Here is a 25038-nt window from a genome sequence, read left to right as displayed (position 1 = left end):
TGCTCCTGTGGCTCTTCCATAATTCACGTTCTATCTAGCACTTGGAATGGCACTTTTAGAAAAAAAGCCAAGTCAAATTGAATCACTCTTCCAATGAACATCTTTCAGTGGCTCTCCATTGTACTTGCATCACAGTTCAACTCTTCCCTGTGGTCCTTAACATCTCATTTCACCCAGGTCCTGCCTAACATCTCTGACTTCATCTTGGGTCATTCTCTGCAGTCACATTGACATACTTTATATATCTATAGATATGATAGATATCTATAATAGAGATAGATACACACTTACATATCATATATAAGAATGTGTATCCTGACATATTCTCTCTTTTTTTAATATTTTTTATTTGAAAGAGGGAGAGGGAGAGAGGGAGACAGAGAGATAGAGACAGAGAGAGATCTTCTATCCATCTGCTGCTTTATTCCCTAAATGCCAACAGCCATGGCTGGACCAGGCCTAAACTAGGAGCCAGGACTGTAATTCTGATCTTGCAAGTGGGTGGCAGGGACCCAATCACTTAAGCCATCACCAGCTGCCTCTCAGGGTTTGAGTTAGCAAGAAGCTAGATTCAGGAGTGGAGCCAGGATATAAAAAGGCACTCTGATATGGGATGCTGGTACCATGTCCCAAATCCAAACTATTTGCATCTTTATAAAGATATAATTGGCAAACAATGCATTGAAAACATTTAAATTATACTATTTGATATTCTGACATTTCCATATAGGACATATCTATCATCCTCCAAACTCCTTATTCTTCCCCCCTCATTTGTAAATATTTTATTTATTTATTTGAAATGCAGAGTTACAGACAGAGAGAGAGGGAGAGACAGAGATAAAGCCCTTCCATCTGCTGGTTCACTCCCAAATGTCCACAACGGCTAGAATTGGGCCATCTGAAGCCAGGAGCTAGGAGCCTCTTCTGGGTCTCCATGTGGATGCAGGGGCGCAAGCACTTGGGCCATCTTCCACTGCTTTCCGAGGCCATAAGCAGGGAGGCTGGATTGAAAGTGGAGCATCCAGGATTGGAACTGGCACCCATATGGGAGGCTTAGTACACTATGCCACAGAGCTGCCCTCCCTTATTCCCTTTTGTAATTCCTTATTTGTACCCTTCAGTTTCTCCTTATTCCCCAGGCAACAAATGAGTTACTCTCTGTCACATAGATAATTTTTTCTAGAATTTTACATAAATAGACTCATACAATATATACTCTTTTTTTTTACCTAGCTCCTTTGAATATAATTTTGTTTTTCTTTACTTTTAAAAGATTTTATGTATTTACTTGAAAGGCAGAGATGCAGAGACAGATGAAGAGACAGAGAGAGAGAGTGAGAGAGAGAGAGAGAAAGAGAGAGAGAGAGAGAGAGAGAGAGAGAGAGAGAGAGAGAGAGAGATCTTCCACCCACTGTTTTGTTCCCCAAAAGACTGCAATGACCAGGAGCTGGGACAGGCAGAAACTAGTAGCCTGGAACTCCATATATGTCTCCCACATGAGTGGCAAGGACCCAAGCTTTGTAGCCATCTTCTGCTACTCTCCAAAGCACATTAGCAGGGAGCTGGATCAGAATCGGAACAACCAGAACTCAAATTAGCATCCATATGGGATGCTGGCATTACAAGGGGCTGTTTAATCTCCTGTGCTACAATGTCAACCCCAGTATAATTATTTTGAGGTTTGTGTATGTTGCTGTTTACATCAAGTTCATTCCTTTTTATTGCCAAGTAGTACTCCATGTATAAATGTACCACAACTTATTTATTCATTTAACTATTTAAAAAAATATTTGCTTATTTTTATCTACTTGAAAAGCAGGGAGGGAGGGAGAGAGCGAGAGTAAGCGAGTGAGCACAGCCACAGAGAGATCTTGATTTGCTGGTTTTCTCCAAATGCCCATATCAGCCAGGAATTCCATCCTCATTTCTCATGTGGGTGTCTTGGACTCAAGCACTTAAACCATCATCTTCGGGCTCCCAAGATGCATTAGCAGGATATTGGATTAGAAATGGAGTAGCTGGGGATTGAACTGTCAACTGGATATGGGATGTAGTATCCAAAGCAGTGTTACATCACAGTGCCCATTCCTATCCATTTTACATTTGGATTGCTTCCAGTTTTTGACTGCCAGAAATGAAGCTGCTATGATATTTGTATGTAAGTCTTTGTATGAACATATGCTTTCATTTATCTTTAATAAATACCTCAGAGTAAACGCTAAGCAATATGTTTTTCAAAATTATTATGCCATTTTATATTTCTACCAGCAATACACGAGAGAACTAGTTGCTCCAAATTCTTATAACACTTGATATGGTCAGTCTGTTAATATTTTTTAATAAATCTGTGTTAGAATAATGGCTAATGAGGCTGAGAACCTTTCCATATACTAATTTGACATCTGTATATCTTTTGTGTGAGTTATCTATTAAAAACTTCTCATTTTTAAAGATTGAGCTGTTTCTTCATTATTGGATTTGAGAGTTTTTCATTTTTCTAGATCAAGTCATCTATCAGCTATGATACTGAGAACTATATTCTCACAGGTTATGGTTTATCTTATTCAAAAAGTCAGAAAGCAGAAGTTCTTATTTTTGATCATGTTCAAATCTATTAAATTTTTCTTTTATGGTTTATCTTTTCAATGCTATCTTTAATAAATCAGTGTCTAATCTCAGGTCAAAGACATTTTCCTCTAGAAATTTTACAATTTTAGGCTTTATATGTATCCTATAATCCATTTGAGTAAAACTGTTACATGCTATGATGTATGGAAGAACATTTTTTAAAATGAAAATTATACACAATTTTTCCAGATATATTTGTTACAAATATTTTATTTAAGAAATTTCAGCTTTATTAAAATAATCTGGGGCCGGCGCCGGTTAATCCTCCACCTGCAGCGCCGGCATCCCATATGGGCGTCGGGTTCTAGTCCCGGTTGCTCCCCTTCTAGTTCAACTCTCTGCTGTGGCCTGGGATAGCAGTAGAAGATGGCCCAAGTGCTTGGGCCCCTGTACCTGCATGGGAGACCAGGAGGAGGCACCTGGCTCCTGGCTTCGAATTGGCGCAGCTCCGGCCGTTGTGGCCATTTGGAGAGTGAACCAATGGAAGGAAGACCTTTCTCTCTGTCTCTCCCTCTCACTGTCTGTAACTCTACCTGTCAAATAAATAAATAAAATATTTAAAAAATAATTTAACTAGGGCCAGAGTTTTGGCATGCTGGGTTAAGCTGCCACCTTCAAAGAAAGCATCCCATGTGGGCTCCAGCTCAAAACCCAGCTGCTCCACTTCCGATCCAGCTCCCTGCTAATGCACCTGGGGAAACAGCAGAAGAGTCAAGTGTTTGGGCCACTGTTACCTACATGGGAGACATGGTATAAGCTTCAGGCTCCCGGCATCAGCCTGGCACAGCCCAGCTTTGGGCCATTTGTGGAGAGAACTAGCAGATGAAAGCTCTGTCTGTCTGTCTCTCTCTGTCTCTCCCTCTCTCTCTGTATCTCTGCCTTTCAAATAAACAAAAATAATTCTTTTAAAAAATCTACTTAAAAACTAAATTATTTAACCATATCTATTTGGGTATATATCTGTGTTTTCTTCCATTATATTTGTTCTTTTACAGTGCAATCACACTCTTAGATACTGTGATTTTGTAATATATCCTGAAGTCAGTTAGTGTAAGTCTAGCAACTTCAAAGTTATTTTTGGTTATTCTGTATTCTTTTCATTTCCATTTGAAGTTGAAAATCAGCTTTCCAATTTTGTCAAAGGTCTGCTAGGGTTTTGACGGGGCTAACATCCATCTTGGTCTAAAAATTTTAAGTTTTTTAAAAATCACTTTGCATTGTTTGTTTTATTTTGTTTTCTCTTTACATAGATCTAACCATGGCAAGGTTCTTTGTACTTTTCAAGTTTGAACTCAGAAGCAACACATTCAGAGATATTTCCCCTTGACTACTGATTTTAAATTAATATCTATCATCTCTCTACATCAAAGCATTCTCTTTTATTGACTTCACAGCATTAATTATCACCTGAAATTAATCTTGTCCATTTCTTAATTTGGGTGCTTGTTGTCATTCCTAAGATATAAAATAGGGAACTTTCTTTCCTCTCTCAGTTTGCATCCCTGAAGCCAAAAAGTGGCTTTGACAAGCAGACACTAAATATTTGTCAAGTGAGTCATTCCCCATTTGACAAATGTGCCCCTAAGTAAATATTAGCTAGTATGGAAATATATAATATTAACTAGAACATGATAATTTATTTATGAAATGATATTTGGGCAGACTATGAGGACATAAATGTTACTTATAGCTAGAGTTCTCTTGAAGGTTGCCAATTATGTTTGTCAAGCTATATTGTGGAATTTCAAAATTTCAGAAATACATAAACCACACATCACAGTTTAGCTCATTGGCTTTGTTAGAATTTAAATGAGGTTTCACATTGGAGGTACCTGTCATTATTTTAGGAAAGTGAATAAACATCACACTGATAAAAATAAAATTTCTGATACAGAATAAATTATAGGTATTTCCAAAGTAATACTTGCTTATAAAGAAAAGAAAATAGCCATGATTTTGACACACAGAGTCATGAAGTAGAAAGTATTGTGCTTGACTGTTTAAAATTACAACAAAAACAACTTGGGTCCATGTTTCAAATATATGAATAAGATTCTGTCCTAAGACAAATAGTGTAAAACATTAAGCTGCCTCAGTATATCTTCTAGGGGGGAGGAGGAGGCAATGCTGTGGTGCAGCAGGTGGAGCCACTGCTTGTAAAGCCAACATCTTAAACCAGAGAGCTGCTTTGAGTCCCAGCTGCTCCACTTCTGATCCAGCTTCCTGCTTATGCACCTGGGAAGGCAGAAGATGTCCCAAGTGCTTGGTCTCTTGCCTCCCACATGGGAGACTCAGATGGAGTTCCAGGCTCCTGGCTTCAGCCTGGCCCAGCCTTTGGTATTGCAGTCATTTGAGGAGTAAATCAGCAGATGGAATCTCTGTCTCTCTCCCTCTGTCTTTCCCTCTCTTTGTCACTCTGCCTTTCAAGTAAATATATCTTTAAAAATAGGTGTATGTCAGTGCTACAAACACAGACTTTTTTTTCCTCTGAGCAATTTCCCTCACTCAGAACATCTGTTCACTTAACCCATCAAGCCTGTATTCAGCACCAGCTATGTGCTAGGAACCGTACTGAGCAGTGGATGTGAGAAATACTAAACCAGGACCCTGATCCTTCAAGAAGTCATTGCTTTTATCATTTTGACGTCTTATCAGAAAAGCCACAACTGTAAAGACCGGAAATTATTAAGATGGACAGCTTTTCTTCCCTGGTTTTGCCCCATTGTGGCCCGTGAAGTGGCTTTCATTCAACACCTTTGCCTCATGGTGGGTAGGCTCAGCTTTCCCCTTCTTCAGCCAAATGACTCACAGGCAACTACAGATCTAGTATTCTATTATTAGCTTTCTCAAACCTGATTATTTTGAGAAGCACTTCCCACTGGCAACATGGTAATCATGCTTAAGTATAGCTCTCCATGATCAGTCTAAATCTTCATATTTTTAACCAAGTTTCCCTGTGGTTTAAGGACTGATTTTTTGCTTTGTTTGGCTTTGCTTTTAATTAATCCATTCTTTTATGAACTTATATGGCTTTGACATATAAGGGGTGTGTGTATTTGTGTGTGTGTGTGTGTGTGTGTGTGTGAGAGAGAGAGAGAGAGAGAGAGAGAGAGAGAGAGAGAGAGAGAGAGAGAGAGGAGGGAGGGATCCTTTAAATGAAGACCGTTGATCCTGGGCTCTTTTAGACAGGCTTTCTGTTTCCTCAGATCTTGCACCTTCCAGATGTTCTAGAGTTGGAATTGTCAGAATTAAAGGGATGTATAACAACTTATAATTCAGTTATAATTATAAGCAGTTAATGTTTATTGGGCATTTCCTATATATGATATATGAGGCACTGAGCAACATGCATACTCTCATTTTATCATTTCATTGATCTTATGAGATAAGGGACTCATTTCTCTATTTTGCCAAAAAAGTTCAAGAATAATAAATAAGTAGACTTAGATCATACCAGTAATCAGTAAAGAAAATAGGATTCCAGCTTAACTGTCTGTCTGTCCATAGCCAATAATATACTCAGCCACTCTTTTAACATGAAGGTATACTTTTAAGTTAGAAAATAGTAATATCGAAAATCAAGAATGCTTTTATGTCCTATGTAACTCCATCCAATCTCTCAGTAATCAGAGCAATGAGGCTGAAATTAGCCATTTTCTATCTTCACAGACATTTCTCCTTTTTAAACCAAGCTGTTAGCGGAAATTTTCTGCCTCTGTGGATTTGGAAAAACAAGGCTATAGCTGACCTTTTAGTTATTTTTGCAATTTTGACCATAGGCCATTTATTGTATTTCATGTTTATAGCTTCTGAAGAGTGGAAAATAGAGCTTATGAGTTAATATATAATGTAAAAATGTCAATATCATATGAAATATAGACACAATTTTCATAGCAAACCTTTCTACAAATTACCTCTTACTTTTTTTTTTTTTTACTACTTTCAAACTGCAATAAAAATGAAGGCTAGAATAATCACTTTAAAAGGTTTTTTTGGTCCTAAGCATATATTCTGTTACTTTGAGTACTCTGTAGTTGTTGTTATTAGCTATATAGTGAAAAAGCCAGTCCCCAAAAGGCAAATATGTTTTCTCTGATATGTGGTAGTTAATACAGAACACAAACAAAACCAATAAGAATGAAACTGACGTCTTATGATTTGATTATTGTTTGTAGGCCTTGTCCACATTCCTGTGGTCTTCCTACGTTTTACTTGTTAAGCATTATGGCTAGTGGTGAATTAAACCTGTGATTATAAAGTAAATTGAATAAAAATTAAAGGAATAAAAGAAAGTAAGTAAGGAGAGGATTGAGGGAGGGAGGGAAAGAGGGACTTATTGTCATCTTAGAATTGTATCTATGAAATACTTGAAATCTGTTTTCAGATTAAAAATAAAAAAGTGTAACTTACAGTTATCTGACTTTCACAGTATATATCTATCCAATTTTTCAAAGAACATACTCTGACAATAGTGTTTCAGACATGTAGATAGTTAGACAGATAGAGTGTATTCATAGTCAGGAAAATGAGCTTAATCAACTAATATAAATTTTCCAAATACCTGAATTTCTAAAAAGAAAATAAAACCTCTGCACTTTCATGGCTGCTGTTAAGCACATTGTATTTTGTTTTTGATATCAGCTGTTGCTATCCCCCTGCCTATACAGTACCTGTGATGAACACTTTTTTTTATTGATTTCTTGCCTCTCCTAGAGAGGGACAATGAACGATCTGAACCTATTACTGCTCCCATCTTTGGTTGGAAAATCATAGTTCCTTCAATCTGCTTATTGAATTTGTCTTCAATGGTCAATGCAGATGGCTGCAAACACATCAATTCAGGGCCAGGCTGCACTGAATGTGAAAAGCCTGATGTGAATGGGTCAGCCTAAAAATGATGGCATCTGTACAACTGCCAGACAATATCTATGCTCTTGCTCTTAAATTAATTTATGGGTAGGAAAAAAAGAAGTCTATTAAAACAACTAAAATTTGAAATCTAATCAATAGTATTAAAAGCTTGAGGGAATTAGGATATCTAAGTATTAGCCTGAGGGAAAGGATATCTAAAAGATGTCCAAATAGTTTTATATAGATCTACAGATCAATAAGTGGTTGCTAAATAGGACAATTGCATTCATAAACAGTTCAGAAGGACATGAATTACAGATAATTACAGGTAAATTATCATTCTAACACTAATTGTAATGTCGAGAAAATGCTAGACCTTTTGTTTTCTCCTACAACATTTACTTCCAGTAAATTTAGAACATCACAGAAGTTTAGAATTTGCAATTAATAAAAAAATTAGTATGAAGTTATTTATAGTAAAGTCCACGGAACATCTACATTTTGGTGACAGTAGAGTTCCATTATGTTTATATATTTATAGAGCATTTTCCCATTAATAAGAATTGTGACAAATAAAAAGGCTCATGCCTACTTGTTCTGGAAATTTTAAGCAATAAAACACTGTATTGAAAATGCAGAAGGTTTAAGAGGGAAAGAAAAGGCACATAATTTCACTTTACCTTGTTTTCTATATGGATGAATTTTGCTCTGGTTTGGTGCACAAATATGAAAGTTTAGATGTGTGGCTTGGTTGAGCAGTTTGGTTAACAGTTCGATGTGAGTATAAAGGCTAGTAACTAAATCTGCTAATCAGGTTTCTCCGGGGGGGGGGGGAATGGCACAATATATAAAGATATATAAGAGGAGATGATTATGGGATGTCCTAGCTCAAGAAGATTATGCAAATTCATCTTTCCTCCATAGTTTTATACTATCTGGGCTTTCATTGGATTGGATGATACCTGCACACATTGGTGAAGATAGATCTTCTTTAGTCTACTGATTCAAATGCTAATCTCTTCCAGAAACAGACACCCACAGCTATCTGGCCATTCCTTAGCCCAATCAAGTTGACACATAAAATTAATCTTCACATCATTAAAATAAATCTGTGAAAAACTGAGTTTGCTTTTCAATGCATATGTAAAATTACTACTCACATAGCCAGAAAACAAAGAGATATTAGAAAGGAATTATGCATTGTAATACATTTGGGTATACCTTTGTATAAAATGGAAATGGTAGGGGCCAGGGCTGTGGTGTAGCAGGTAAAGCCGCCGCCTGCAGTGCTGGCATCCCATATGGGTGCCAGTTCGAGACCCAGCTGCTCCACTTTCGATCCAGTTCTCTGCTATGGCCTGGGAAAGCAGAAGATAACCCAAGTCTTTGTGTCCTTGCATCCACGTGGGAGACCTGGAAGAAGCTCCTGGCTCCTGGCTTTGGACCGACACAGCTCCGGCCTTTGTGGTCAACTGGGGAGTGAATCAGAGGACGAAGACCTCTCTCTCTCTGCCTCTCCTCTCTCTGTTTAACTGTGATTTTCAAGTAAAATAAATAAATTTTTAATAAAAAAGAATATGGAAATGGTATCATAGGAAAGTCTGTGCTCAAAGAGTACTACCATCCATTTATCCATTAAGTCATTTAAAATCATAAAAGCATTAAATATACATAATTTATGTATTCAATCACTGGCTAATTAAACAACTAAATATATTCTATGAGCTAGGCACTGAATGGGCCAAATATTTTTAGTGTTAATCTTTTTTTGACAGGCAGAGTTAGTGAGAGAGAGAGACAGAGAGAAAGGTCTTCCGTTTTCAGTTGGTTCACCCCCAAATGGTCATCACAGCCGGCGCACTGCACTGATCTGAAGTCAGGAGCCAGGAGCCAGAAGCCAGGTGCTTCCTCCTGGTCTCCCATGCGGGTGCAGGGCCCAAGCACTTGGGCCATCCTCCACTGCCTTCCTGGGCCACAGCAGAGAGCTGGCCTGGAAGAGGAGCAACTGGGACAGAATCCAGCACCCCAACCAGGACTAGAACCCGGGGTGCCAGCGCTGCAGGTGGAGGATTAGCCAAGTGAACCGCCTTACAGAGTTTATGATCAGATAGAATAAAAGATAAATCTTGGGGGAAAAAATCCCACAAACAACAATCTTAATAGTGAATATGAGGCCGGCGCTGTGGCTTAACAGGCTAATCCTCCGCCTTGCGGCGCCGGCATATCAGGTTCTAGTCCTGGTTGGGGCACCGGATTCTGTCCCGGTTGCCCCTCTTCCAGGCCAGCTCTCTGCTATGGCCCAGGAAGGCAGTGGAGGATGGCCCAAGTGCTTGGGCCCTGCACCCGCATGGGAGACCAGGAGAAGCACCTGGTTCCTGGCTACGGATCAGCATGGTGCGCTGGCCGCAGCGGCCATTGGAGGGTGAACCAACGGCAAAAAGGAAGACCTTTCTCTCTCTCTCTCTCACTATCCACTCTGCCTGTCAAAAAAAAAAAGTGAATATGAAACATTAAAATTCATAAATAAAATTATAGCTGTTTAACAGTATTTGCGTAAAGAAATGTTAAGTGTTGTGTAAAAAAGGCATTAACCAATGGTAAAGCGTTGAGAAAACTTGGGTCAAATGAGGATAGCTGAGAAAGCCAACTAGGAGGTTGCATTTAAAACTGGAGGAAAATGGAGAATTTGTATAAATGGAGTGGGAAGGATCAGCAGGCCAAGTGACTCTGAGTAGGAGAAACATGTGTGGCGACAGGTTTTTCTGAAGATGTGCAGAGAATGGGTGTGAAATATGTCACCAATTCTTAGCTCTGTCTCAGTCTCTACACTAAATAGAGAATGACATACATTTATAGATGGACAGTTTCCGTTACCAATGGGTAACAGTATAGATTAATTCCACTGTGAAGAGATTTCATATGAAAAATGGATTTCTTTAAACAAATGAGGTGCAGGATATTTGTGTGATTAAAGAACTGATTTATAGGGGAATTTTACCAGTTGTATTATTTAAATAGATTCCTCTTATGAATTAAAAAACATGAAGCTGTTTATTAAAATGTGGTTTGTTTGTACTCTTCTCCCAGGAGCACATCTATTCCCTAACAAAGTACCCATTTGCTTTTCAACAAAAGAACAGCATACTTACCAATTCATTTTATTTTAGTTAGCTACTAATGTCAAGAGGGCTCAATCAAAGTAAAAAAAATATCAGACCAGTAAAAACTCTAATTTCCCTTAAAAGTAATCCTCAGGGACACATCAGACAGATTTTTAGACAGGGAAGGAATGAATTGCTATTATGATGTCATGCTTCAGTGATATGCCACACACACAGATCACTACAGTGGCCTGGAAGAAAACTATTTCATCAAGAATCTCCCTCGCTTCCTTTCATTCAATGGCTTTTTTTATTCAGCAGAGTCTGTCAAATATTTCAAACAGAAAGGGCAATGCTGTTAAGTAGCCTAATGAATAAAATGTGGCATCACAGATTTGATTTTTCCTTTCCTATACAGGTTAAAGTTATGAATATAAATGAATTTAGCTTCAACTTACTTGTCATTTCATCAATAAAACACTTTCTAGGTAATCAAAGTATGCTAAAAGTAGAGATGACATTAAAAGCTGACTACGGTTCTCATTTTTATAAGACTTAAAAATCTTGTGTTATGAGAGGTATAGAAGACTGGCTATCATGTTCTGCACTCTGAGTTCAAATGTTGGCTTTTGTGAAATGTAAAGATGGGTCACCTCATTGTTAAGAAATCTTAGCATATGCACATATTTGTCAGAATGGTCAAGTCTGAATACAAGTCATATAATCATCATGCATGTCCATAAAGAGACAGCTATCAGAAGTGTTTACTTCAGGGGCTGGCGCTGAACCCTAGCACGTAAAGCCACTGCCTACAGTGCCAGCATCCCATATGGTTACTTGTTGGAGCTGCAGCTGCTCCACTTCTGATCCAGTTCTCTGTTATGGCCTGGAAAAGCAGCAGAAGATGGCCCAAGTGCTTGGGCCCCTATACTACTAGGGAGATCCAGAAGAAGCTCTTAGCTTTGGATTGGCCCAGCTCAAGCGGTTATGGCCATTTGGGGAGTAAACCAGAGGATGGAAGACTTCTCTCTCTTTCTTCCTCTGCCTCTCTGTAATTCTGCCTTTCAAATAAATAAATAAATCTTTAAAAAAGTGTACACTTCAGTTAGTGCTAGTCTAAAAAATTTCATTTATTACATGAGGAACATATGTATATTATTGAAAGCTGTGGACCTGCCTTGAAACTCTTAATTTATCAGGTGGGCATTTGGCCTGGCAGTTAAGGTGTCCACATTCTGTGCTTGGCATTGAGTCATGGCTCTGCTCCCAATTCTAGATTCCTGCTAATGCACATGTTGGGAGGCAGCAGCGATAGCTCAAGTGGTTGTATCCTTTCCACCCATGTGGGAGATCTGGATTGATTTCTGGCTCATGGCTTTGGCTTAGCTCAGCTGTGGCCATTGGAAGAAAAAAATGAATAGCAACTTTCCATCTGAATAAACAGAGGACTCTTAGTCTATTGCAAATATTTGTTGGGCATTTACTGTGGTCCTTAAGAATTAATATTTGGATAAGTTTTTTTTTTTTTTAAGAGAATTTGGGGAGTGTGCCAGCAGATAGGGGAGAACACTCTATATCTAGAATTGCCATCTATCCTAGATTACTTTTCTGTTTCAAGAAGAAAACAGTCTATTCAAATATTTCCTGAGTCAATCTCCTATTTTGGGTTCTAGTGATCTATCTATTTATGTATCTATCTCTATCTTATCCATCTGTACCTAAAACAAACACTAAATAAAGGTGGACAATCTGCCAATACTGTTCTAAACCCTGCAGTTTTAATAATAAGATAGAAGATGTGCCTGTACTTGCTCTAGAGAGAGAGAAAGATGATAAAAAAATTAGTTTCAGTAATGATAAACTGTACAACAAAGCAGAGGAGATAGAGAGTTCTACACACTTGATCTTAGCCAAAAGGCTGAGAAGTGATAGGTAGAGAGTTCTTTACATGTGAGGAGCTAGGGAAAGTCTTCTTACTGGGTAGATTTAATTTCATCAGAAGTTTCATTCTCTCCCTATTATTTTTTATAACTTATAACCGGCACTTCCTGTTGCTATGCTGATCTTGGCTCTTTCTCTCCTACTGTTTACTTTTACTAGTTTTTGCCTCTCAGACAGGGCGAATTAGAAGGTAAAATTAGTGTGTGACAGCATTGTTCCTGGTGACAGCTCCATAAGAGGTTTCACTGAAAAGGAGGCTGCAATAATGGATAAAATGAGATATTCTTGGATTCCAGGTATATACTTTTTCTATGCCACCGTGGGCTCACAGATCAATAGACAATTGAGAATTGTCTACTTTTCCAAGTGATCTCAGTCTATCATAGGTGCTGGGGATAAGCATAACACTGGTCATTTATTACACATTAAATAAAGTTTTGTAGTCCACTTCAATTTGTTCACCTGTGAATTTGCTATTTAGTCATCTCAAATCTAAAGATGAATTTGACTTGGAGATACTCTTGAGTTAATGAAAAGGTTAATGTATCTATTTTAAATATTGCTTCTGAGTATATTCTGCTGATATTAATTTAAATAAAATAAAATTATTTCCTGTTTTTTTATTTTTATTATTTTTTATTTTTGACAGGCAGAGTGGACAGTGAGAGAGAGACAGAGAGAAAGGTCTTCCTTTTGCCGTTGGTTCACCCTCCAATGGCCGCCGCGGTAGGCGCGCTGCAGCCGGCGCACCGCGCTGATCCGATGGCAGGAGCCAGGTGCTTCTCCTGGTCTCCCATGGGGTGCAGGGCCCAAGCACTTGGGCCATCCTCCACTGCACTCCCTGGCCACAGCAGAGAGCTGGCCTGGAAGAGGGGCAACCGGGACAGAATCCGGTGCCCTGACCGGGACTAGAACCCGGTGTGCCAGCGCCGCAAGGCGGAGGATTAGCCTAGTGAGCCGCGGCGCCGGCCTTTTTTTTTTTTTTTTTCACTCACTGATCATAAACAATCACCAAACTGCTGGCAAAAGCTTCACACAATGTAACAGTTTCAAAGTGCTGTTTACCAATTATGATGCCTCCTAGCTATAGCATGAAGGCTTGTAGAAATCCTAATTCTGAAAGAAATAGTTCTGAAAAAGGTAGTTACATAAAGTTCAAGGCATAGGAAAAAATCTCTTAAGAAAGAAGGAATACAGAGATTCAGAATCTCGGAGTCCTCATAAATACAGACACAACAAGGAATCTTATTTCGACAAAACTCTTCTTAGGAGCTGAGTGATATTCTACAGCTAAAATTGGGAGTTAAATCTCTGTCTTAGGGGATTCTCTCTACACAACAGTTCTTAAGAAGGCTTCAATAACCCAGAAAAGCTTCTAGAATCAAAGAATAGTGAGGTAGGAAGGGATCTTGAAAATTCCTGAGTCCAACACTCCATTTAAGACTTGAATCACTGGGCAACTTCCCTGCCCCGTGATATGCAGACTCCAGTAATGGAGAACTCATTTCTTTCTATAGCAGTGAACTCCTTTAATGGAAGGCTACATAACGGGTCAAAAGCACCCTCCTTTGTGAACTATCGGTGAAGGAAGACCTTTCTTTCTGTCTCTCTCTCTCTCTCTCACTGTCCACTCTGCCTGTCAAAAAAACAAAAACAAAAACGAACAAACAAAAAAAACACACCCTCCTTTGTTGAATTGAAATCTAATTCTCTTTAGCTTCTACTTCCATAACAGAATTTGAACCACACTTTGAGAGATTCTTTTGACTTTCATATAACATTTAACAACATACGAAAGGTCAAGGATTTTTCTTGACCTGCAATTTAGATTTTTGGAGGACATGGTGGGAGCGAGGCAGAAAGAGGAAGCCCTAGTGTTGTGCTCCAATGCAGAGAGTCCTTAATTTCTTCACCATTAGTTACTGGAGGAGCTGCTGATAAAGGAGTTATTTAATTTCTATTCTGCTACTGTTTCTTATATACTGTGCCATCAACTGCACAAGGCTCAGATAGGGGTAAGGGTAACACAGATATCAAGTTCAGCCATTCTAGGTCTCAAGACAATGTCATGAAACATTGCCATTACTCTGAAACAAATTTTGGCCTAAACTGGCCTTTGTATTGGAGTGATGCAGTTTGGCCCCAAGCAATATCTACACATAGTAAACTGTATCCTGGCTTGATATGCAAATGAACTGAAACCTAACAATAGTATAAACTTGTAACCAAGTCACTGAATCTCAGCCAATTATAATAATGAAGCTTCAGTCAATCACAAAGCTGCCAACTGATCAGAACATGTCTATTCAAGGAAAATGTTGAACGTATCCAATCAGGATGTTTCTGCGTGCCCTTTTCTTTTCCTTGGCTAGAAATATAACCTGCACACGTACTGGTGGTGGTGGGGTGCAGCATTCAGAACCATCTTTGGTGTGGAATAAACTTTGAATATTAAACTTCTCTTATTTTCTTTTCACAGTACTAAACTTCTATAGTAACTAATAGCAAAGACTTTACTAGGCAGCATGTTACATCACTGAAAAGTTGCATATTTAGAAATGTTTACTTATATGTCCCCTCTAACAGAAAAGCAGTATTTGTATTTGTAAGCCTCCTGTGATCAAATAGGATTATAGTTTTTTAAAAACTATTTTTCATGACCAATGGTTTCTAGGTTATCCAGATTATATGCTGTCATTCATTTAAAGGACATTTTAAAAACTTGAATAAATATGTCCTCATTGGATAATAAAGAAACTGCCACTTTTGGTGATCTGGTCACTATACTTTTCCCAGCGTAGTATAATTTTATGAGCATTTTGTTAAAGCTGCATCTGATTTCAAACCAGGTCAATCAAACCTCCTAGTTCATTTTCTCCTGACTAGTTTTCAAGTCAATTTCCTATGATCTCCTCTTTCACAACTCATTTTTTTAGCTCCAGGGCAGGATTTTTACATTTATCCTTAGTAAATTTCATTCTATTGTTTTCTTGTCCTATAGTCTAGCCTCTGGAGGGCATTCTGTGTTTTGACTTTATCACTCATCTTCTTGGCCATTATTCCTCACCTTTGTTTATAGTATCTAGCAGTGTGGAAAGCATAATGTAACAGTCATCTAGGTCCCTTTCCCCACATTCCTCTACCTTAACAGCTAAAATCAATTAAAATGTTTGAGATTGAGATAGTCTTTCTTCTAGGATCAATTCTGTATTAGACTAAGGGAGGATACAGAATGAATTCAGACACCCAGAATCAATATATTTTGGCACAGAAAAAAAAAATCTGAAAAGTTGTGACTGATGGATTCCTCAAGATTTTGTGATTTATGATTTTACATTTCAAATCGCCTCTAATTTCTTCAGGCTTATATGCAAAAATATAGCTGTATGCATATCTAACAAAAACTCAACAAGCAGGAGAGAAGGTGATGCATATCAAGGAACAGGGCTTGTCATTAGAGTAGAGAAAGAACGAATAATTTGAAATCAAACAAAGACCTCAAAGAAGGTCATTAAAATAATTTCTGAATCTTAAGTTCAAATTACAAACGAAAGGCCTATGAACAGGCTGTCCTCGAGAACATGGGAGAATACGAAAGTTATGACCAGGCTCGGGTGCTGACAAGATGGCAGCCCGCAGGGCTGTGGCTGCAGCACCCGAGTGCTGGCTTCTGCTCTACGAACTACAAGTGGAGCTCCTTCTCCTCCATCTACCTCTCTGAATTGTGACATGGCTAACGGCCTCATATCATTCTGGAACATTTTAGTGGATAAACCGAACTACCAATCTTCAAGATGGGTTTCAGAGTAACTATCATCCCCAGGACTTGATTCTGAAGTTTGAAAGGCCTGCTATAGTTCAGAATATCACATTTGGAAACTATGAGAAAACTCGTGTCTGGAACTTGAAGAAATTCAAAGTCTTGGGTGGAATGAATGAAGAAAATAGGACAGAGCTATTGTCTGGTGGCTTAAAGAATGATTATAACAAAGAAACATTCACCTTGAAGCATAAAATTAATGAACATATGTTCTCTTGTCAATTCATAAAAACAGACCCAGCTTTAACTTTAGCATCTGGTATGTCGAACTTAGTGGCACTGATGATCTTGATGTAATACAAGCCTGTCTAAACTGGTATAGCAACTATCATGAACAGGAAGTTATTCACCTTTGTCTAAAGCACCTCAGGCAACACAACCATACAGAAACTTTGGAATCACTGCTAAGGAAAACCAAGATTGCACTGGAACATCCTATGTTAACAGATCTGCATGACAAACTGACATTTAAGCATGATTTTGGTGCTTGCAAAGAGTTGATTGAATAAGCTGTAAATGATGGCTTATTCAATCATTATATTAGTAAACAGGAGTATAGCCATGATGGATTCATATCATTCCCCAAAGTATCAAATATGGTGGAGAGGCCGGCGCCGCGGCTCAACAGGCTAATCCTCCGCCTTGCGGCGCCGGCACACCGGGTTCTAGTCCCGGTCAGGGCACCGACCTGTCCCGGCTGCCCCTCTTCCAGGCCAGCTCTCTGCTGTGGCCAGGGAGTGCAGTGGAGGATGGCCCAAGTTCTTGGGCCCTGCACCCCATGGGAGATCAGGAGTAGCACCTGGCTCCTGCCATCGGATCAGCGCGGTGCGCCGGCCGCAGCGCGCCAACCGCGGCGGCCACTGGAGGGTGAACCAACGGCAAAAAGGAAGACCTTTCTCTCTGTCTCTCTCTCTCTACTGTCCACTCTGCCTGTCCAAAAAAAAAATATATGGTGGAGAAGATAGCTGACCAGGAATGAGAGGGGGGTATCAGATGGTTATTGATATTCAGAGACTATTTATTTGTTTGGTGGCTGGGATAGTGCACAAGATCTGGCCAACTTCTGGGCATACACTGTAAAGGAGAACAAGTAGACACGTATCTCCAGGGACACTGAGAAAGAGAATGGTTCAAGTGCCAGATCATGACATAAAATGTGCATTGACATTCAGTGGAGGCAAATCTACACACTGGGGCACTGTTTGGATTCCTCTGTGAGGAACAGCAAGTCTCTGAAAGTGACTTCTATCACTATGACATTGATACAAGCACATGGATGCTACTAAATGAAGATACTGCTGCTGATGGAGGACCCAAATTGGTGTTTGATCATCAGATGTGTATGGACTCAGAAAAACATATGATCTACCCCTTTGGCCATAGAATTTTGACATGTATGGCAGCACAGATGACAGCAGAGCCAGTGAACCACAACTCAGTGGGTTGTTTGCTTTCAACTGTCAATGTCAAACCTGGGAACTTCTTTGAGAAGACTCCTATAATGCTGGCCCTTAAGACATCAGTCTTGAATAGGACACTGCATGCTGTTCCACTCAAAACTTCACTGCTTATATGTATATGGTGGTCAGCAAAGACTTATTTGAATGAATTTTAGCTATGATGTGGATTCAGATTGTGTAGACATAATATCCGATGGCACCAAGAAAGACTCTGGGATGATTCCAATGACAGCATTCACACAGAGAACAACCATTGATCCAGAACTGAATGAAAGACATGTCTTATCTAGACTCAGCAAGGACAAGGAAAAGAGGGAAGAGAATGTCAGAAATTCATTCTGGATTTACGACACTGTGAGAAACAGCTGGCCTTGTGTCTATAAGAATGATCAAGCTGCAAAGAAAAATCCAAGTAAAAGTGTTTAGGAGGAAGAACCATGTCTAAAATTTGCCCATCAACTTGTATATGATGAGTTACATAAGGTTCATTATTTATTTGGTGGGAATCCAAGTAAATCTTGCTCTCCAAAGATGAGATTAGATGACTTTTGGTGGCTGAAGTTATGTAGGCCTTCAAAATATTACTTATTGAGACATTGCAAAATATTACTTATTGAGACATATTGAGACATTGCAAGTACCTCATAAGAAAACACAGTTTTGAAGAAAAGGCTCAAATGGATACCCTGAGTGCTCTGAAATATTTACAAAACGATCTTTATATAACTGTGGATCATTCAGACCCTGAAGAGACGAAAGAGTTTCAGCTCCTAACTTCAGCTCTATTCAAATCTGGATCAGATTTTACAGCTTTAGGTTTTTCTGATGTGGATCACACTTACGCTTAAAGAACTCAGCTCTTTGACACCTTAGTAAATGTCTTTCCTGACAGCATGACTCCTCCAAAGGCAACTTGGTAGACCTCATCACGCTGTAACTGAAGAGTCACTGGACGTGGAAATGCAGAACAGAGTCTGCTTCATCTTTTGGGCTGTGACTCTGGACTGCCAGCTGAGCTGCTGTGTTTGAGGCCTGCATCAGAGTTTGCAAGGGATCTTTATCATCACAGGTTTTAATCAGCTTCTTTCATGCCTGACCACAACCCCTTTCTCCTCATCCTATTCCCTAACTAGGCTAATAAAGTGAAATCAGTATATTTAAATATATACATATATTTTTCTCACTTTAACTTTTAAGAATTAATAAATATAAGAGAAAAAACAAGACAGAAAGTTATGACCACAGAAAGACATGCATACAGCATTCTATGAGGGAAGAAAGGCAGAGGTAGAAAAGTTTGTGTGTACATGGGATGTGAGGGTGGGAGTTCGACAGTTGCAGTGAGGATTAAAAAAAAAAGTCTCTTTTATGATTCTTTCCAGGTCTTGGCTCACCTAAATGTCTTTTTTTTCCCCCAAGAAGTGGCCTGCTGATATAAGAGCTCAAAAACCAATAATCACTGGCGAGAGGTGCTACAATAAAGATAATCTAGTCCAACATTTTCATTTGGCTGTATTGGAAATAACGTTTTCAAGAAGTGAATTCTTGCCCAAGGTTATACAGCCAATTTTTTTTCAGTGTTGAGACTAGAAACATGCTTCTCAATCACTGGTTTGGTACTCTTTGCTGTGGGGATGGCAATGCTAATCACCAGCCTTGATCATTGCATACTGCAACCATGTATCAAGCTATTGTACTGTACCTCTTAAATACATGTTCATGTGTTAAAACTGGAAAGATAAACCAGATAAAAAAGAAGAAAAACAATCCTGCCACCAATCAACCTAATCCATCTTCCACTAACAATTTATTAAGGAAATGACTGAATGAACAAATCAATGACTGTGGCTTGTTTGACCATATCTTGACATAGAGTTGTCTACTTTACAAATGAAAATTTATCTATTTTATTTTTGAGAGAAACAGAGAGTGTTCCTATCTGTTGCTTCATACCCTCATTGCCTGCAATGGCCAGCACTGGGCCAATTGAAATTGGGAGCCAGAAACTCATTCCAGATATCTCACATGGGTCACAGGAACCCAAGTACTTGAGTCATCCAGGTTCCACATTAGTAGGGAACTGGAATCAGGAGCAGAGTCAGGACTTCGATGTCTGTACTCTGATATCATGGGCAACCTAGTCACTAGACCAAATACCCGCTCAGAGGTGACTCTGTCTATTTGTGTATCAGTTCCACATCATCTTAACTACTAATAGCTTCTTGAAAAGATTTGGTCTGATAAGGCAAATATTTGCATATTTTAAAAATTGTTTTTGTCTATTCTGGCTCCTTGTTCTTCCTCATTGATTTTAGTATATGCTTGTCAAGTTTCATGAACAACTCTGTTGAAATATGATGGTGGCTTTAAAGATTAAATGACATCTCTGTGCTATTCAGTTAGCACACTTTGGATATGATCTATAGTTTTATTTATTCACATCTTTTCTATCCTTCAAAACTGATTTATATTTTTTTCATAAAGGCTTTGACATCTTTTATTTGTGCCTAGGTAATTTATAGATTCGCTGCTATTACGAAGAGGGGATTATATTCTAAACACACACTATATATATAATATACAGTTTTATTACAAATATATAGAAATGATATTATTTTTCCTACATTTTCTTACATCTAGCAACTAGCTGAATATCTAAGTTTATAGTTACTTTTGAATTTTCTATTAATACCTTATAAATTACATGTAATTTCAGTTTATGTCTTTTCAACCATTATGCTATATACTTGTTATTTTCATCTTATTACACTGGACAGTATAATTTGAATATAAATAGTGATATATATTTGCTATGTTTTAGATAACATTTTATCAGATTAAATATATTGTTTTCAATTCATTGTTTGCTAATAGTGGATTATTTCTCAATTTTTTAAAAATGGACTTCTAAGAGCTTTTTGGTATTTTTTTTTTTTTAAGATCTATACTATTTGAAAGGCTGAGTTACAGAGAGAGTGAGAGAAGGGAAGACAGAGACAGAGAGAGGTCTTCCATCTTCTGGTTCACTTCCCAGATGGCTGCAATGGCTTGGGCTGGGCGAGGCCAAAGCCAGGAACCATGAGCTCCTTCCAGGTCTCCAACGTGCATGGCAGTAGACCATCTTGGGCTATCTTCTGCTGCTTTCCCATGGGCATTAGCAGGGAGCTGGATCAGAAGCAGAGTAGCCAAGACATGAACTGGTACCCATATGTGATGCTGGTGCTGCAGGCAGCAACTTAACCCACTATGCCACAACATTTCTCAATCAAGTCTTGAATTTTATCAAATGCATTTAAGCACCTACATAATACATATAATTGCATACTTTTTCCCTTTAGTCTGTTGATGTGACTAGTTTTGCACATGTTGAAACATTTTTGTATTCCTGTGGTAATCACAAGTTACTTTTTATATCACTATGAGTTCAGATAATCAGCAGAGGATTTCAAAGTAGTAATAATTAAGTATGAATTTTGCCCTTAAGAGTCAAGTGATGTATCTTAACATATGTGTACATATACATACAAGAAAATTTACATACACACCTATCTCTTCACACATGAATTCACACATAATATTTATACATACATAAAAAACCAAAAATGTAGATAAAGGGATTTACATATTTCCATTTCAACTCAGGACCATTACTAAAGTCCTCATCATTAGCGACATGGAATTCTAACAGCCTTATAAACAGTATGCTAGAGAGGAAATAAAAGTGAGGTTCTAAGGAATTTTAAATAAGTCCAAGCAATACTATGAACAGCATTCATTTAGACAAAACACTAGGATGTCCTCTTGAGAACATTACTTAAATTCTCTAAGACTCATTTTCTCTTCAGTAATGATGAGTTTGGAGTGAAGTGGCAATGCAGGGGAAAAAAAGAACTTACTATAAATAGTATTTGAAAGTTCCTTATGTGAATCCACATAGTGTTGCTAGGGAACATGGCTTCTTAGCATTTGGAAAGCTAAAATCAAGCCTCTTACCTCTTTTGGCTTTAGAATCTACATCACGAATCTGATTTAATAAAATTTGGAGATTAGTTGGATTCAAAATATTTTAGTAGCCACAATTTATGCGTGATAATCAATATTCCTTCAAGAAATAATTACATGTATAACTCTTGAGCTTAGACATGGGAGAACATATATTTATATATTTATGAAATACCATGGAACTTTGAAGTATCAGAAGCATGGGTAAGAATATCGTGATGGTTAACTTTGTATGTCTCAGGTATTTCTGTGAAGGTGATATTGGAAGAGATTAACACTGGTATCAGTAGGTTAACGCAGATTGCCCTCCCTGGTGTGGGCACGCTTGGTCTTATCAGTTGATGGACTGAACAGAACAAAGAGGCTGGCCCTCCCATTCATAGGGATAGTTCTTCCAATTTCACTGTCTGGATTAGCATGTTCACTCTTTTCATGCTTCTGACTTCAAATGAAACTTTGGCAGTTTCTGGGTCTCAATCTTGTTTACCTTTAGACAGGAACTACACTACTGAATTCTCTTGTTCTCGGGTCTTCAGACTCACTCTGGTACTTACCCATTGGCTATCCCTGGATTTCCAGCTTACTACTCACATACAGACCTTGGGACTCGCCTGCCTCCATTATCATGTGAGCTAATTCCTCTATCTATCTATCTATCTATCTATCCATCCATCCACCCATCCATCCATCCATCCATCCATCTATATCCTTTTGGTACTAATTCTCTGGGCAATCATGAATAATACAACTATAAACTGTAGCAAGATTGCCTATGTTTGAGTCACAGCCTGGTCATTGACTACCTATATGATCTCAGCAAGTTGCTTAAAATCTGTGTGCCAGAATTTTCTCATTTTTTAAATAGGGAAAGAATATCGCCTACTCAATTGGGCTTTGTGAGAATTACACAAACTACTTCATATAAGATTTAGTAGAATGTCAGACCATAGCAAATGTTGAATAAATTAATTTTTATATTACAGTGCTATAGTAGCTGTTGCCATTCATTTACTAGAGAATGTATTTTCAGATAGCCTTATTAAAAATTCTAACATTTCATATGATTTTTTTTTGGACAGGCAGAGTTAGACAGTGAGAGAGAGAGAGAGACAGAGAGAAAGGTTTTCCTTCCGTTGGTTCACCCCTCAAATGGCTGCCACAGCTGGCGTGCTGTGCCGATCTGAAGCCAGGAGCCAGGTGCTTCCTCCTGGTCTCCTATGTGGGAGCAGGGCCCAAGGACCTGGACCATCTCCCACTGCCTTCCTGGGCCACAGCAGAGAGCTGGCTTGGAAGAAGAGCAACCGAGACAGAACCGGCGCCCCAACCAGGACTAGAACCCGGAGTACTGGCGCCGCAGGCGGAGGATTAGCCTAGTGAGCCGCAGTGCCGGCCTTCTTATGATGTTACTACTCCTGAAGCAAATAGAACTAGTCCTGCCAATATTAATCTAGTGATGAATAATCCAATGAGGAATTTGCATTCTCATGATAAATAGGCTTCTGATAACGTTGCCGGGAACCCTAGAAAATCTAAACATACACACAAAAAAAGGACAAAACAAATGCAGTCTCCATGGTTGGTGAGTATATTCATGGAATTACACAAAAAGGGGGGACTACTTAAATGGGCCACTGGATATATGTCTTAAATGTGTTTGAATCAAAAGAAGGATGTTCAAATGAAGGTATAGTTTAATTTCTTCAGCTTCATGAAAAATATTGATAGGGAAAGATTCAGTACAGAGGTACATACCATCAGAATTTAGAACTGGAAGTGCAGAACAATTTTGTATGCAAATTGAAACCACCAGGGGCAAGCTAGATAGGTGGACTCTAATTCCTGAAACTGGAAAGTACCCAAGATGCTGGATTAATAGCCTATGTATAGTTTTTTTTTAAGTGTTAAGCAGTTTCAAATGATTAAAAATGCTAAGAAGTTTCTCATTAGATTTTATAATAACAAAATACTTCAAAAGTATGTATTATGTCATAGTCAGAATAATGCCAAAAATGAGAGCAGAGTGAAAAGGAAAGAGGAACATGGTAATATTTATTGTTAAATGTAGATGTCACCTTTTTATACTGTTGAAGAGGTTTATATTTAAGAGTAATGATAGAAATGAATGATTCCTCCTTGACGGGTGCAAAATTTTGCAGGAGTCATTTTTCCTCAAAAGACACTACACCATTCAATTTCTCATTATCAAGGGAAAATGAAAAACGTAAGATAATAAGTTTATTAGAGGGTGTAGTTAATACATTTGATATAATTTTAGGAATTAATTTTGACAATGACATCAAAATAAATCTTAAAAATAATTTCTATAATCATCGTCTAGGCAGAAAGCTCTCTGGGTTAAATGAGTCATTTCTGGAGCCATTAAACCTGCCCTTCTAAAAGGATGAACCCTTTTACACGGAGAGCTGCTAGGACTAGCAACCAAGAGTCTTGATCTTAAAAGAAAGGATGTCAGGAATACGGGCTAACTAACAAAAGGCACTAGCAACATCTAGGGGCACACAGGCAGTGGACAACACTGTTCTTTTTACTTAATAATATGAAAGTCCTGTCTATTATTACTTGCTATGCTTGAGTGGCAAGTTGGGAACAAGAAGCCCTGTATAGTACTTGCATAGAAGTGCTGAAATAAAAATCTGCTTGTTTCAAACTGTCTCTTCTTAGAACACTTTGTTCCAAGTTGCAGGGAGAACTCTGTCAGCCATTCTGACTTTTCATTTTACAAAATGACTGCATAAAACAAATTTATATTCTTAAAAACCACCAAGGGGCATTTTTATCCTTTGTTAACACTGAGTAAAGTAGCATACAGTATTTTTTATAATTATTTATTTGAGAGGGACAGAGGAGGGGAAAATGAAAGAGAGAGAGAGAGAGAGGGAGGGAGGGAGCGAGGGAGGGCGGGCAATTGATTTCATCCAAAGCTGGGGCCCAGGAAATCAATCACATGGGTGGCAAGAATCCAATTACTTGCACTATCATCAGTGACCCCCAGGGTCCGCTTTAGCAGGGATCTGTATTCAAGAGCCTGAGCTGGTACTTGAATCCAGATTACACGGATGTGGAATGCAACTGTCCTAACTTGTGCCTTAACCATTAGGCTAAATGGCCACCGTGGAACTAATACATTATAAAACAGAAGAATAAAGACTGGCCTAATCAAAAGATTCATAGGTAAATATTTATCACAGACAAAACTAATTAGACAGTTTTA

The 25038-nt window shown here is 38.5% G+C and overlaps 1 protein-coding gene and 1 pseudogene across 6 annotated transcripts in view; one reads left to right on the top strand and one right to left on the bottom strand.

The window, feature by feature from the left end:
- ANKS1B (ankyrin repeat and sterile alpha motif domain containing 1B) overlaps positions 1-25038 on the bottom strand; it is a 1247671-nt gene that overhangs the window by 572878 nt on the left and 649755 nt on the right. The gene's annotated exons all lie outside the window — the stretch shown is intronic.
- Positions 16150-18741, top strand: LOC133767583 (muskelin-like; annotated as a pseudogene).

This window comes from Lepus europaeus, chromosome 10, assembly GCF_033115175.1.
Source record: "Lepus europaeus isolate LE1 chromosome 10, mLepTim1.pri, whole genome shotgun sequence".
Classification (NCBI taxonomy): domain Eukaryota; kingdom Metazoa; phylum Chordata; class Mammalia; order Lagomorpha; family Leporidae; genus Lepus; species Lepus europaeus.
This window is presented reverse-complemented; position numbering and strand designations above follow the sequence as displayed.